This window comes from Equus caballus, chromosome 23 (assembly GCF_041296265.1).
Source record: "Equus caballus isolate H_3958 breed thoroughbred chromosome 23, TB-T2T, whole genome shotgun sequence".
NCBI lineage: Eukaryota > Metazoa > Chordata > Mammalia > Perissodactyla > Equidae > Equus > Equus caballus.
In genome coordinates this window covers 19,428,968-19,444,766 of record NC_091706.1, presented here as the reverse complement: position 1 = coordinate 19,444,766, position 15,799 = coordinate 19,428,968, and positions in this window count along the sequence as shown.

The following is a 15,799-nucleotide window of genomic DNA, read 5'->3' as shown; positions in this document are numbered from 1 at the left end:
ATAGTCCAGTGCACTGGCAAAACTTTCTTCTTTTCAAATGCTTAATAACAGCCCATGATGTGTATGTATATTTATAAGCCAGTCCTCTATGCATAAGTATACACTTTGTTTCCAGTTTTTTTTTTTGTTTTTTGGCTACTTTGAACAGTGTTTTTCCATTTTCTGTACATATTACTGCTTTTATTTTCTTTAGCTGTGCTATCTGATCAAAATATAGTGCAAGTCTCATGTTATTTAAAATTTTCTAGTAGCCACATAAAAAAGTACAAAGAAACTGGTAGAGTTAATTTTAACAATATATTTAACCCAATATATCCAATATATTATTTCAATGAGATATTTTACATTCTGTCTATTGAATTAAGTCTTTAAAATCTAACATATATTTCCTACTTAGAGTTTATCTTGAGACACTAAATTTTCATTGGCAATACTTGATCTGTATTTAGATTTCATAAAACTTAGAGTTGAAAAGTAAATTTATGGGGTGGGCCCCATGGGCAAGTGGTTAAGTTTGCATGCTCTGCTTCGGTGGCCCAGGCTTTCACTGGTTCAGATCCTGGGTGCAGAAATGGCACTGTTTGTAAGGCCACACTGAGGCAGTGTCTCATATGCCACAGCTAGAAGGACCCACAAGTAAAATATACAGATATGTACTGGGGGATTTCAGGAGAACAAGCAGAAAACAAAGATTGGCAACAGTTGTTAGCTCAGGTGCCAATCTTTAAAAAACAACAAGAAAAAAAGTAAATTTAAATACCCTGATTGTTCCAAACACACTTAAAAGTTTTCCTGTGGAGAGGAGTGACGTCAGTATCATGGTGGAGTGATCTCTTCCCCCAGACACTCCCTTCTAAAATACAACTAGAGGGACATTCAAACACCAACAGAGGTCACACACACAACACAGGAGACATCTGGGAGACCCACTCAGCCATACTCCTGAAGGTGATGGTGAGGCTGGATCCTCTGGAAGAAGGTGAAACTGCTTAGCAGGAGCTCTGTGGAGAGAGTAGACCCACAGGTAGAGGAGGGCACAGTTGGGGAGAGGTGCTTTGTTCCTGACTGGTGCTCCAGGCCCATGTTCACTGGGGGCATGGCGCAGTGAGAGAGGGGCTGGTTAGACATGGTTCAGCTGGGGAGCATCGCTCTCTTCCTGCCCAGTGCTCCAGCCTTGCTCTTCAGACACACAATTGCAGGGAGCACTGCACAGAGAGAGAAGCAGTGATAAGTGGAGCCCCCTGAGCACCCAGAGTACCACGCAGAGAGAGAGGCATCGGTTGGGGAGGCATGAAGGTGTAAGAAAGTGCTCCTTACCCTGCCTTGCACTCCAGTCCTGCTATTACCCAGAGCTCCACATGGAGAGAGAGGCAGAAGCTGAGGGAAGCACACGAGAAAGAGAGCACCCCACCCCTGCCCAGTGTTCCAGATCTGCCATAGGCTAGAGCATAGCACAGTGAGAATAGCAGTCAGTGGCTGGAGCTGGGGATCCCCAGATCATCCTGGACCCAGAATACATGGCACCTGATCTTCACCCAGTGGAGGTATGTGGCAGCAGTGACCAGATAATAAATTCTTGCAGAGGCAAAAATCCACACTATTAATCAATGTGAGAAACTACATTAAATCTCCAGCCCAGAAGGAAGAAGACAAGTAGCCAGAAGCCAATGCCAAAGACACAGAAATCCATAACCTAAATGACAAAGAATTCAAAATAGCTATCATAAAAAAACTCAACAAGTTACAAGAAAACACAGAAAGACAAATTAACAAGTTCAGGAACTTATTCACAAAAGAGATTGAACCTTTAAAGAAGAACCAATCAGAAACATTGGAGATGAAAAACACAATGGATGACATTAAAAAAATCTGGACTCCCTAAACAGCAAAACTGACAATATGGAAGACCGAATTATCAATTTAGAAGACAATATTATAGAAATGATTCAGAGGGAGGAGAAGAGAGAACTAAGACTAAAGAAATGAAGAGGCTTTCAGAGAAATATCTGACTCCATTAGGAAATGCAACTTAATGATTATGGGTACTCAGAAGAGGAAGAAAAAGAGAATGGAGCAGAAAGCTTGTTCAAAGAAATAATAGTGGAGAATTTCCCAAACTTGGGAAAGGAGATGGAAATCCACGGAAAAGAAGCTCCCAGAACTGTGTTAATGTAAAAAGATCTACTGCAAGGCATATAGTAGTAAAGCCGGCAAAAGTGAATGACAAAGAAAAAATATTAAGGGCAGCAAGGCAGAAGAAAATAACTTACAACAGAGCTCCTATGAGGCTTTCAGCAAATTTCTCAGAAGAAACCTTACAGGCTAGGAGAGAGTGGAATGATATATTCAAAATCCTGAAAGATAAAAACTTCTGGCCAAGAATTCTCTATCCAGTGAAAATCTCCTTCAGTTATGAGGAAGAAACAAAAACTTTCCCACATAAACAAAAGCTAAGGGAGTTCATCACCACAAGACCTCCACTAAAAGGAATCCTCAAGAAGGCTTTCATGCCTGAAAGAAAAAAAAAAAAAAAAAAGAAAATAGGAAAAGGACTACAAAGCCCTGAGCAAGGAGATGAATGGGCATGCAACAATCAGAAATCGGCAGCTCTCCATCAGATCAGGTTGGTAAACACTTAATTCTTACTTCAAGGATAAAGAAAAGGAAAACATGAAAATAAAAATTATTTCATCATCTTAAGCACAAACTCACAACACAAGATGGAATAAGATATGACAGTAATAAATTAGAAGGGGAAGAGCAAAGGATGGAATCAGCATAGTCTAAGGAAATAAGAGGGAATCAGAAAATGGACTATCTCATTTTTGAGACTTTTTATACGAACCTAATGGTAATCACTAAACAAATAATTAGAACAGGGACATATATGATAAAAAGGGAGAAAATGAATAAAACCAACATAGAAAACTATGTAATGAAATCAATAGCCCAATATACATGGGACAAGAAATAAAGGATATGCAGAAGAACCGGAAAACATGCAATAAGATTGCAGTATCAAGCCCTCATATATCAATAATCACTCTAAATATAAATGGACTGAATTCTCCAATGAAAAGACACAGAGTGGCAGGTTGGATTAAAGAACAAGACCCAAGAATATGCTGCCTCCAGGAAACACATCCAGCTCTAAAGACAAACATAGGCTCAGAGTGAAGGGATGGAAGACAATACTCCAAGCTAATGGCAAGTAAAAGAAAGCAGGTGTTGCCATACTTACACCAGACAAAGTAGACTTCAATATAAAACAGGTAAAGAGACATAGAGGGGCAGTATTTAGTGATAAAAGGGAGTCTCCAGCAAGAAGACATAAAACTTATAAATATATATGCACCCAACACAGGAGCACCAACGTGCATAAAGCAACTATTAACAAACCTAACATGAGATACTATAAACAACACAATAAGAGTAGTGGACCTCAACACCCCACTTACTTCAATGGATAGAACTTCTAGACAAAAAGTCAACAAGGAGATAGTGGAATTAAATGAAAAACTAGACCAGATGAACTTAATAGATATACATAGAGTACTGCATCCAAAAACAGCAGAGTATACATTCTTCCCATGTGCATGGAACATTCTTAAGGATAGACCATATATTGGGGAACAAGGCAAAGCACAATACATTTAAGAAGATTGAAATCATATCTACTATGTTGTCTGACCATGATGCTATGAAACTAGAAATGAACTACAAGAAAAAAGCAGGAAAGGAACAAAAATGTGGAGACAAAACAACATGCTACTGAACAACAAATGGGTTGTCAAAGAAATAAAAGGATAACTCAAGAAAATATTTGAAGGCAAGTGAGAATGAAAACACACCATACCAATTCATATGGGATGTAGCAAAAGCAGTCCTAAGAGGGCAATTTATAGCAATATAGGCCCATGTTAACAAACAAGGAAAAGCTCAAATAAACAATCTTAAACTACACCTAACAGAATTAGAAAAAGAAGAACAAAGCCCAGACTCAGTAGAAGGAGGGAAATAATACAAATTAGAGAAGAAATAAGTGAAATTAAAACAAAAAAGACTGTACAAATGATCAATGAAACAAGGAGCTGGTTCTTTGAGAAGATAAACAAAATAGACAAACCTTAGCCAGAATGCTAACAAAAAGAGAGAGAAGGCTAAAATAAATAAAATTAGAAATGAAAGAGGAGAAATTACAACAGATACTACTGAAATACAAAAGATTATAAGAGAATATGATGAAAAACTATATGCCAACAAACTGGACAATCTAGAAGAAATGGATAAATTCTTAGACTCTTATAACCTCCCAAGACAGAATGAAGAAGAAATAGAGAATCTGAATAGGCCAATCAGAAGTAGAGACTGAAACAGTTATCAAAAATCTCCCCCAAAATACAAGTCCAGGACAAGATGGCTTGTCAGATGAATTCTACCAAACATTCAAAGAAGATTTATTACCCATTCTTCTCAAACTATTCCAAAAAATTGAGAAGGATGGAAATATTCCTAGCACATTCTGTGAGGCCAACATCACCTTGATACCAAAGCTAGATAAGGATAACACAAAGAAGGGAAATTACAGGCCAATATCACTGATGAATATAGATGCAAAAATCCTGAACAAAATATTGGCAAACTGAATACAGTATTAAAAAGATCATACACCATGACCAAGTGGGATTCATACCAGGGGCACAAGGATGGTTTAACATCCACAAATCCATCAATGTGATTTACCACATTAACAAAATGAGGAAGAAAAACCACATAATAATCTCCATAGATGCAGAGAAAGCATTTGACAAGATCCAACATCCATTCGTGATAAAAACTCTCAATAAAATGAGTATAGAAGGAAAGTACTTCAACATAATAAAGTCCACATATGACAAACCCACAGCCAACATCATACGCAATGGGAATAAACTGAAAGCCATCCCTCTGAGAACATGAACAAAACAAGGGTGCCCACTCTCAACACTCAATTATTCAACATGGTAATAGAGGTTTTGGCCAGAGCAATTAGGCAAGAAAAAGAAATAAAAGGGAGACTGGCCCAGTGGCTCAGTGGTTAAGGTCACGTGTTCTGCTTCTCGGCGGCCTGGGGTTCACCGGTTCAGATCCCGGGTGTGGACATGACACTGCTTGGCATAAGCCATGCTGTGGTAGGTGTCCCATATATAAAACAGAGGAAGATGGGCACAGACGTTAGCTCAGGGCCAGTCTTCCTCAGCAAAAAGAGGAGGATTGGCAGCAGTTAGCTCAAGGCTAATCTTCCTCAAAAGTATAAAAATTAAAAAGAAATAAAAGGAATCCAAGTAGGGAGTGAAGAAGTGAAACTCTCGCTGTTTGCAGATGACATGATTTTATATATGGAAAACCTTAAAGAATTCATCAGAAAACTATTAGAAATAATCAACAACTACAGCAAAGTTGCAGGGTACAATGTCAACTTACAAAAGTCAGTAACATTTCTATACTCTAATAATTAACTAACAGAACAAGAACTCGAGAATACAATTCCATTTACAATTGCAACAAAAAGAATAAAATATCTAGGAATAATTTAACCAATGAAGTGAAACACTTATACAAAGAAAACTATAAGACATTACTGAAAGAAATCAATAATGACATAAAGAAATAAAAATATATCCCTTATTCATGGATTGGAAGAATAAAGATAGTTAAAATGTCCATACTGCCTAAAGCAACCTACAGATTCAGTGCAATCCCAATCAGAATCCCAAGGACATTCTTCACGGAAATAGAACAAAGAAGCCTAAAATTCATCTGAGGCAAAAAAAGATCCTGAATAGCCAAAGCAAGACTGAAAAACAAGAACAAAGCTGGTGGCATTGCAATCCCTGACTTGAAAATATGTTGCGAAGCTATAGAAATCAAATCAGCATGGTAGTGGTACAAGAACAGATACACAGATCAATGGAACAGAATTGAAAGCCCAGAAATAAAACCACACATCTATGCACAACTATTCTTTGACAAAGGAGCCAAGAACATACACTGGAGTAAGGAAAGCCGCTTTAATAAATGCTGCTGGGAAAACTGGACAGCCACCTGCTAAAGAATGACAGTAGACCGTTATCTTTCCCCATGCACAAAAATAGACTCAAAATGGACCAAAGACTTGAAGGTAAGACCTGAAACCATAAAACTTCTGGAAGACAATATAGGCAGTGCACTCTTTGACATCAGACTTAAAAGGATCTTTTCGAATAACATGTCTATTCAGACAAGGGAAACACAAGAAAAAATAAACAAGTGGGACTTCATCAGACTAAAGAGTTTCTGGAAGGCAAAGGAAACCAAGATCAAAATTAAAAAGCAACCCACCAACTGGGAGAAAATATTTGCAAATCACATATCTGATAAGGGGTTAATCTCCATAAAATATAAAGAGCTTGCACAAATGAACTACAAAAAACCAAACAACTCAATCAAAAATTGGGCAGAAGGTATGAACAGACATTTTTCCAAAGACATACAGATGGCCAATAGGCACATGAAAAGATGCTCAACATCACTAATCATCAGGGAGATGCAAATCAAAACTACACTTAGATACCATCTTAAGAATGGCTATAACCACCAAGACAAAAACAACAAATGTTGGAGAGGATGTGCAGAACAGGGGACCCACATACACTGCTGGTGGGAATGCAGACTGGTGCAGCCACTGTGGAAAACAGTATGGAGATTTCTCAAAAAATTAAAAATAGGAATACCATATGACCCAGCTTTCCCACTACTGAGTATTTACTGAAATAACTAGAAATCAACCATTGAAAGAGACTTATGCACCCTGTTAGGCCACAAGCCCAGCTGGGCTAGGATGGCTAGGTATCGGGCCAGGAGACTGAAAAAAATGACCCAGAGACTGCGAACGAGATATATAATTTTATTGGGATTTACTAAGAGGGTGAGTGTCCAGTGGAGGCTGGCTGGACATAGATTTGCGCAGTGCTACCGCCCCGTGAGAGAAGCTTGCTTAAGTAGGCAGAGGAGCAAAGGCTCCATGCTTGCCAAGGGGCTGTCTTTGGTACAACCAGCTTTCCCAGGAACGGTAGCTCACATGGAGGGGCTCTGTGTCCCTGTAAGACACGATGTTCTTTACGTGAGATAAGGGAGGGTCCAGGCTGGCCAGGCATGGATTGTTACAAATCTCAGCAGCTGGGCAGCCTGCCCACAAGGAAGCCAGAGGGACACATGGTTGCAAAGGGCCTGGGGGCTTTTGCTGAGCAAGCAAGGCCCATGCTCTACACAGCCCTATGTTCAGTGCAGCGTTATTCACAATAGTCAAGACATGGAAGTAACCCACGTGCCCATCGATGGATGATTGGATAAAGAAGATGTGGTATATATATATACAACGGAGTACTACTCAGCCAGAAAAAAGACAAAATTGTCCCATTTACAACCACATGGATAAAGCTTGAGGGCATCAAGTTAAGCAAAATAAGCCAGAACAAGAAAGACAAATACCATATGATTTCACTTACATGTGGAATATGTACAAACTTACGGACAAAGAGAATAAATTAGTGGTTACTGGGGGAAGGGGGCTGGAGAGTGGGCACAAGGGGTGAAAGGGCATACTTATATGGTATATGACAAATAATAATGTACAACTGAAATCTCACTATGGTATAATCTATTATGACCACAATAAAAAAAATGAGAAAAAACAGAAGTTTTCCTGTGGAAACTTCCATTTCTGACTGAAATTAGTATCATTTTTAAATTAAAATTTTAGGTCCTCAGTTCCATATATGAAAGAGCTCCATATTTCAAGTACTAGTGGCTAGCATATTGGACAGTGAAATTCTATAGCATGATTTCCTAGGTGAATTGAAATGTGTGTAGATATTTGGTATTAATACATGTTGCCAGATTGCTTCTTAGAAAAACATATTGTCTTGCTTTTCATCTGCTTCGTGGTATAATCTTTCTGATGTGTTTTATTCATCTACTTCTGTGTGTATGTGTGATATTTTTAATGAAATATGTTCATGTAAGTCCCATGCTTATTTCGTGTTTTAACATTGTGTATCCTTGAGCCGAGGATGGGGTTACTATTCCTGAGCCATATGAGAGAAGACAGTGAGGGTAAGGACCCGATGAGTGAGCTGGTGAGCACTTTGGGCTTGTTGCCTCCAGAACCTTCTCAATGCCCTGTGAATGCTGTGAGTGGCTCTGGGCTAACTGGAAGTTTCCATCCTCCCAGTGAAACCACTTGATGGAGGTTTTTGGTGGTGGTGATGTCTTCACTCTTCTCTAGCAGACACAGAAGGTGGAAGGCTGCTTGCTCCCCCCAGTTCATCCTCCACCCACCCGCCCATCGTCTCCTAGGATGGCAAAGATGGAGGGTGTGTGTGTTTCCTGTTTGTTTCCTCGGATGTTGTCTGAGGTCACTCAGGGCTGACAGCATGTTGCTGTCCGTCTGTGTACCCTGACCGTGTTTCAAGCCAAGGCTGTGACCACTATTTTGAAGACTTCTGTTCTTTGTCTCGTGTGCCCATGACATTTGAAGCGCCTAGCCTTCTCTCTGTGTTTATCTTCACACTGGTACAGTTTTCACTAATCTGAAACCCTTTTTAAAACACAGCATTATGGGTCCAGATACGAATTTTTCCAAATTTCAATGAAGAAGGAAGTTTCTTTACTGCTTCTGTTCTCCTTGTTGTTCTCCACTGGTTTGCAAAAGGAGAGGGAGGTGGAAATGGCATTTCTCTCCCCAGTCCAGAAACCATGGTTATAAACAAATTCGCTGACCCTGCAGAGGCCTTAGGGTCTCAGCCAAGAATAGACTGGAGTCATGGGATGTGGAGAATTTTCTTTGACTTTTTTTCCATTGGTCAAATCAGCACATCCACACAGTTCGATCTGAGTGAGAAGGTCTCTGTAACTACACAGATCACCAACATGCATCCATTTTGCAAATGCCTCCAACTAATGGCTCCTCTATTTCTGTAGTCTAACTAGGCTGGTAGGCCACTGTAAAGAGCTGAAGACGCGGACTTGCCCAGTGAGGCTGACTTCCAATTACAGAGCAATTCCGAATCAGGCACGCTCATGAGGAAGGTGCTGCAGGACAGTGTGCCGGGAAGGGGTAAACTACCCGAGTGCGCTGGAGCAGGGGAAGGGAGGCAACCATGCTTGCTTCCCAGGCAATCTCACCCCCATCCTCCCACGTAAGCCTGATTGACTTTCTTTCCCCCAGAGATCAGTTCAGATAAATGGTTCAGAGAAAACTTCATAGAAATGGAGTCACGCATGCTTTCTTGTCTTGCGCTCTTTGCACTTAGACCAATGTGTTTAAGTTTTATCCAGTACGTCATTCTGTTTATATTGCTGAGCATTATCCCATCATATGAAGAAACACCATTTATGAGTCCATTCTACTCCTGAAGGACTTTTAGAGTGTGTTCAGTTTTTGCAGAATTGTTGTTTTTGAAAGAAGCTTCTATTTGCCGCCATTGTTTGGGTGTTTCAGAATATTTTGAGCTTCGGAAATGTAAACTGGAGCGTGAAGAAGGCGTGGTGCCCTCCCGGGGGCTGCTGCTTATTACCCTTTCTCTCCCTCCTCATCTTGCCGAGTCTCTTTACTTACATGTTATTCTTCACAGGGATTGTCAAGATCATTGGCCTCAGGCCACAGACTGGAAGATCAGTGATGCTGGAGCCTCAAAGCGAAGAGCAGGGAAGCTGGAGCACCATGAGGCCACTCTCAGTTGAACAGCACGTTGATGAGCCTGCTCCCCCACGATGCATAATGGCCCTTTCACTGTGCTGTGTTCTGAGAAAATCACTTTGCTTTTTTAAGTCTCCAATAAAAGTAAGAGTTACATTAGCATTTGACCCCACAGGGCTATAGAGCAGGAATGTGAATTTAAAAAATATAAGAAATGTGAAAAAGACCACCACTTTGTAGTTTGAAAGCAGCATAGGAAAGCCTGATGCGCATGCAAGGTGAGCTCTGATCATAACAGACTTGAAAGGTATAGAAGCATCCGTCAGCTGGGAACTTTGTCACTTAGGAGCTGTAATAAATTTAATCCTATTTACAGGAAAGATTGGCCAGTTCTTAAAAGCACTTGTGTGTAGTAGCAAAGACCCTAATTCTCATCAGAGTTCACCCATCAAAATTCAATCTGCCCTTTCTGAGAGGGACATCCCAAACAGTTGAGAGTTATTTGCTCTCTTGACCATCCATTCCTCAGTGTCTGGCCACGAAAAACAGCTGATCCAGAAAGTGAGGGTTTCTGCATCTACTCAAACCAGACGGAACCAAACAGAAGGAAACAATATATTTTGGAGGATTCAGGAAAGTCCTCCTGTCACAGTCTTGTTTTCATCCCAATAGAATCCAGAGTCCTCAAACAAGCACAATGTGGTCACGGAGGCTGCAGCTGAACCCATCAGATAGTTCTTTCCTAAAAGCTACTGGAGTATTCATAAAGAATTCAATCAACATTATGTCTAAAATTGGCAGAAGGTGATCATCTACGTGACCTGAAGATAAAGTGAATTTCTTAAATGCTTTCTCCTCTCTCTTACCAATAACATGCTTGAGGGGAATTTTATTGTGGTTATAGGTTTCTACAAGTGCCTCTGCTCAGGTGGATGGCACAGACATCGATAGCGAGGAACAGGGCAGACCCAGAGAGCTTCCCCAGAAACTGACCAGAGTCTGCATGGGCCTTGGGCAACAAGACAGGGGTCCAGGTTCCAGAGGGGGCTCCCTGCGTTGGCCGCCGTGACTGTACCAGAACAGGAGCTCAGAGGCATTCTTGTCTCTACCCTTCTCATAACAGCTTTTGTAAGATGCTTTACTGCAAAGGTATCAGTCATATTTGTTGTAGAAAAATATGCATAATCTTAAGAAAACAAAAACTAGACCCATCTCCATATCCATCATGTGTTGTGCAGCCATTCAATGTGTGTGTGTGGGCGCGTATATGTGTATAATACTTTTAAAATGAGATAACTATTGTGATTTATTTTGTGGCCAGCTTTTCCCCCTTTAATATATCATTAACATATTTTCAGGTTGTTAAATGTTCTTCTACATCATCATGTTTAAGTGGCTCCAGAGCATCTCATTGTGTGACTGTACCATAATTTATCCCATCTCCTATGGTTGGCTGTTATGGACATTTCCCATTTTTCATGATTACTAACACATCTGCAATAAACATTCTTGCATCCATATATTTACACAAATTCATGATTACTTCCTTATAAAATATACCAAAATGCTAGAGACAAGTAGAGATTTATCTCTCAACAGAATGTTTCCTATCTTATGCTAAGACTCAGGGTGAAGCCAAATGATCCATCTTTGCATGGACATTTCTCCATCACAAAGCCACTCTACCTATGATCAAACTCCTAGACTCTGCTAGCCATCAAGAAGGTGGTTGAAACACGACAGCAAGCCTTGGCTTTTGTGGGATTTCATATAAATCAGTGAAAACCACTTTGTAAAAATCCTTGGTAAAGGACGTACCAGGTTATCTTCATCTAATGAAAGATGCATTTTGTAGTTCCAGAGTTGGAACTAAGATTGATTTCTCTGTTTCTTCAGTGGGCTTTTATCCTGCCCACACAGATTCATTGATATGAATAAAGCAAAAGTAAGTCTGAATGCTAACTCCCGACCATTCTTAGACCCAGTGCAGGAGGAAAGAAGCGTTAGTTCACAGAGAATAATAAAGTATGGTCCCAGGCCTGGCCTCAAAGCCTAGTGATTAATTTTGGCACACTCCATCTTGGTGGCCCAGGTTTGCAGCTTTGGATCCCACGTGTGGACCTACACCACTCAACAGTCATGCTATGGTGGCAACACACATACAAAATTGTAGAAGACTGACACAGATGTTAGCTCAGGGTGAACTTTCATCAGCAAAAAAAAAAAAAAGAAGTATGGTCTCCACCAGCACAGTTGGATACAGGGCGTGCTGATGGCGGGGAAGGGGTGAGCACAGCATGGGTCCCTGAGGAACTGGGTCTGTTCACCCCATCAAGGGAGGGCTAGCAATTTCACCAGCAAAGGCAAGATCCACAATTGTGTGTCCCATCTCCTCAGGTTGCCCAGGAGAGCAGCTGTGGATTCCCCTTTGTGGAGAGAGGGGCTCGACTCCCTGTACTCATGGTTCACAAAGGGCAACCTACTGTACACTGTTCTGTATCTGGGCTTTTCACTTAATAATATGTCCTAGGGCTCTTTCTAAATCACTACATAAAAACTTCATTCTTTTGTACATATCATGTGGATTTACATCATATAACTTATTTTGTACTCTTCTATTTATGTTATACCCCGTGTTTTCTAGACAAACAAAAAAAGTGCTGCAGTAAACAGCCTCTACCTATGTCACTGCAGACATGTGTGAGGACACTTACAGGAGAAATTTCTAGAACTGGAATTGCTGAAATGTAGGCCATGTACATTTATGATTTTGGAAGATGTTGACAAATTGCCCTCCACAGAGCTTTGTTTGACTGATATTGTCACTAGCCAAACACAGTGCACTATCCTGTTAAACTTTTAGATTTTTTCAAATGCAAAGGAAACGGTCTCTCAGTGTTGCTGTAATTCACATTTCTCTTGTTTAACGAGGCTTAGGATCTGTCTGTGTATTTAAGAGCCATGTGCATTCTTCTTCTAGGAATAGTCTCTTCCTATCCTTCATCCATTTCTCTGTTGGGTAAGTTGTCTTTTCCTCAGACATTTGTAGGTGCCATTTGTCTATTAGGCAGCATAACCCTATGTCTGTGATATGAATTGAAAATATTTTTCCCATATTGTCATTTGTATTTTTACTTTTTGGGTGCTTTTTTCCATACAGACGTTGTCCCAACATCACTTCTCAAATACTGATAATTTCTATTTTCCCCATTTACTTGAGATGCCACTTTTATCCCATCCTAAAGCTTCATTTATTTGGGTGCATGTGGACTTTCTGTTCTGTTCTGTTATCTGTCTATCTGCTCCAGTGAGGATCAGTTTGTTGCTCTTGAGGGGATCAAAGTGTGCTGCCCTAAAAGATGTTGCTTTGGTGTAAGGATTGTTTTGAGCTGAAAGCACTTAGGTCTTTACTCTCCCCCTTACTCACTGGAGATGACTCATCAAAGGAGAAGGCACCAACTGGAGTCTGTACGACACACCTTACTGCATAATTCTCTTCCTATCGTTCCCTCATACATTTACCTTCCCACAATTTACTGTCCCTAGGAGCCTGGAAGCACAATCTACTTCCTACCATTTACCCCATTACTTTGTCCAGTTATGTCACAATTTATCAATGCTTGTTAAAATGGTATATAAGTCCCCCGGTCTAGTCATTTCTTTGAGTTTTCATTTCTTTCCTGGGAAGCTCCCATATACATGTGAAATAAACCTTTTCTTCTGCTAACCTGTCTTATCAGTTTAATTCGTGGGTCCCAGTCACAAACCTAAAAGGGTAAGAAAAAGATCCCTTCCCTCTCCCTCAGTCTCTAAAAAGGAGATTATAATATCTACCCCAGAGAATGAGCCTCAAGAATTAAATGAACATGGAATGTTTTGCCCACAAATTCCAGCAATTATGATGAAGAGAAGGAGAATACTACCTACTCCACTCTTGTGCAAAGAAATGCAGGTACCCAGAAGGCTAACAGAAAATGACGGTTCAAGGATTAGCCTTTCCATTACCCTCTGAACTAACGACTTCTCTACATGCAGAAAGTGATGTTCTCAATGATTTTCATAATGGGTTTGAGAGGACCTTAGTGAATTTTTCACTAACCCAGTTTGAAAGGGAATCCCTGGGCTGTTGTTTCCCTGAAACTGGCCTGCGGAGGCGAAATGTCAGATAAGAGCAGACTTGAACTCCAGTTTAGCCGCTCGTCTCTGAGCCTCTGTTTCCTTCCCGTCAGAAGAGGGATAATCCTGCCTCCTCCTCCTTCTGACAGGTAACGAGATGGTAACATCACAACAGTGGCCAGCACTGCGCCTGTGACATAATGTGTGTTCTAAATGTTAGCTATTCTCATTGTTATCATCACCGCATTCTTTGCTGTAATCATTAAAGACGATGGCTTCGGGTGGCTGAGGACAAATAAAAGGAGGGTAATAAACACCAGAATTGGAAGGAAAGAAAGAGGGAAATAACAATCAGAATATTAAAAGCAAAGGTATCCAGAAAAATGAGATGTATTCATGGAGGGACAGAGGGACACACAAATGGACAGCATGTGATAAAGCAGATAAAATGAAATGCTAACAGTAGAATCTAAGCAGTGTGTTTCTTTCGAGTTTGTTGTGTATGTTTGAAAATTTTTTATAGTAAAATGTTGGGAAAAATTGAAGGCTACCAGCCCGCTCTCCTAACCCTCATTTTACCGTAACCCCCATAGATACTCACAGACAAAGGAGGATGGATTTTCCTGTCTTGATGTTTCTGTAGAGTCAAGACCTCGTAACTCCCCTCCAGGCCGAAACATCAAGCTGTCTCTGTGACTGGGAGTCACTCCTCTCCCCTCAGATCCGTGCTTCTTATTTCCTGCTGGTCCAGCTGACAGCTCCAACTGACACACGTGCCACCAATATCACTCAGGTCCCAGGACCCCCCGCTCATCCTCTTTCTCTCAGGCCCCAACTCCCCGAGTCCACACAGCTTCCCACCCAGAAAACCACAGAGAAGTCAGGGCCTGGGACTGAAGCCCTGTTTCCAGGCACTTGGAACTCGGGAGACAACACCAGCTTCTCCTGTCGCCACGACACAGGCGACCCTGTAGAGGGGCCAGCCTGCACACTGACAGATGGGGACCAGTGTGCGCTGGTTGTCATGGTGAGCAGGGTTTAAGGGTGGTTTTTCCAGGCCCTTGGCGCCAGGCACGTCAGGTGCCCCAAGCTGCCAGACAGCTAGTTGGCCTCCTCAAATCCTTAACATTTAGGCAGGACGGCTGCTGTGCGCTATTGGTCTGAGGTCCTGCTCCACAAAAGAGAGTGTGACAGGGAGGAGAACTGCCGGACCCTCAGAAACCTGGAAAATTAGGTATCCAAAGCAAACGCTGTATTCTTTTAAATAACTTGTTCATGTTCTTTTTCAAAAGAAAGTTTAATTAAATCCATTTTTTTTTTTTAAGTATTGGTACCTGAGTTAACAACTGTTGCAAGCTTCTTTAATTTTTTCCCTTCTTCTTTTCCCTAAAGCCTCTCAGTACACAGTTGTATATTCTAGTTGCAGGTCCTTCTACTTGTGCTATGTGGGACGCCGCCTCAGCATGGCCTGATGAATGGTGCTTTGTCGGCGTCCAGGATCCGAACCAGCGAAACGCTGGACCTCCAAAGGGGAGTACGTGAGCTTAACCACTCAGCCACAGGCCTGGGCCCCTAACTCCATTTCTAAATGTTTCTCTTTAGGCAATCAGCATCCTCTAGTCCAGTATCTGTCAAAATGCTGTTCCCTGAGCTATGGAATCAGAATCTTGGGGGTGGGGCCCAGGTCACTGCAGTTTTAACCACGTCCCTAAGGTCCTGGGCAAACTGAAGTTTGAAAGTACAGCTCCAGTGGAGCTATAGAACTATAAAGTCTCCTGACAAACCGTTCTAGCCAGTACCTCCCAGCCTTCTCACTATTCCCGGTCTTTTTGTCACATCCTTCCGTCCCCATGGCACCTCAAGAGCCACATTCTTTGAAAGAGATTTGTCTCCCAGCAAATTGCATTCAGTGAATAATAATGATTTTCCCCTCTTTATCAAAAATTTATGTAATCCCCAACTGAT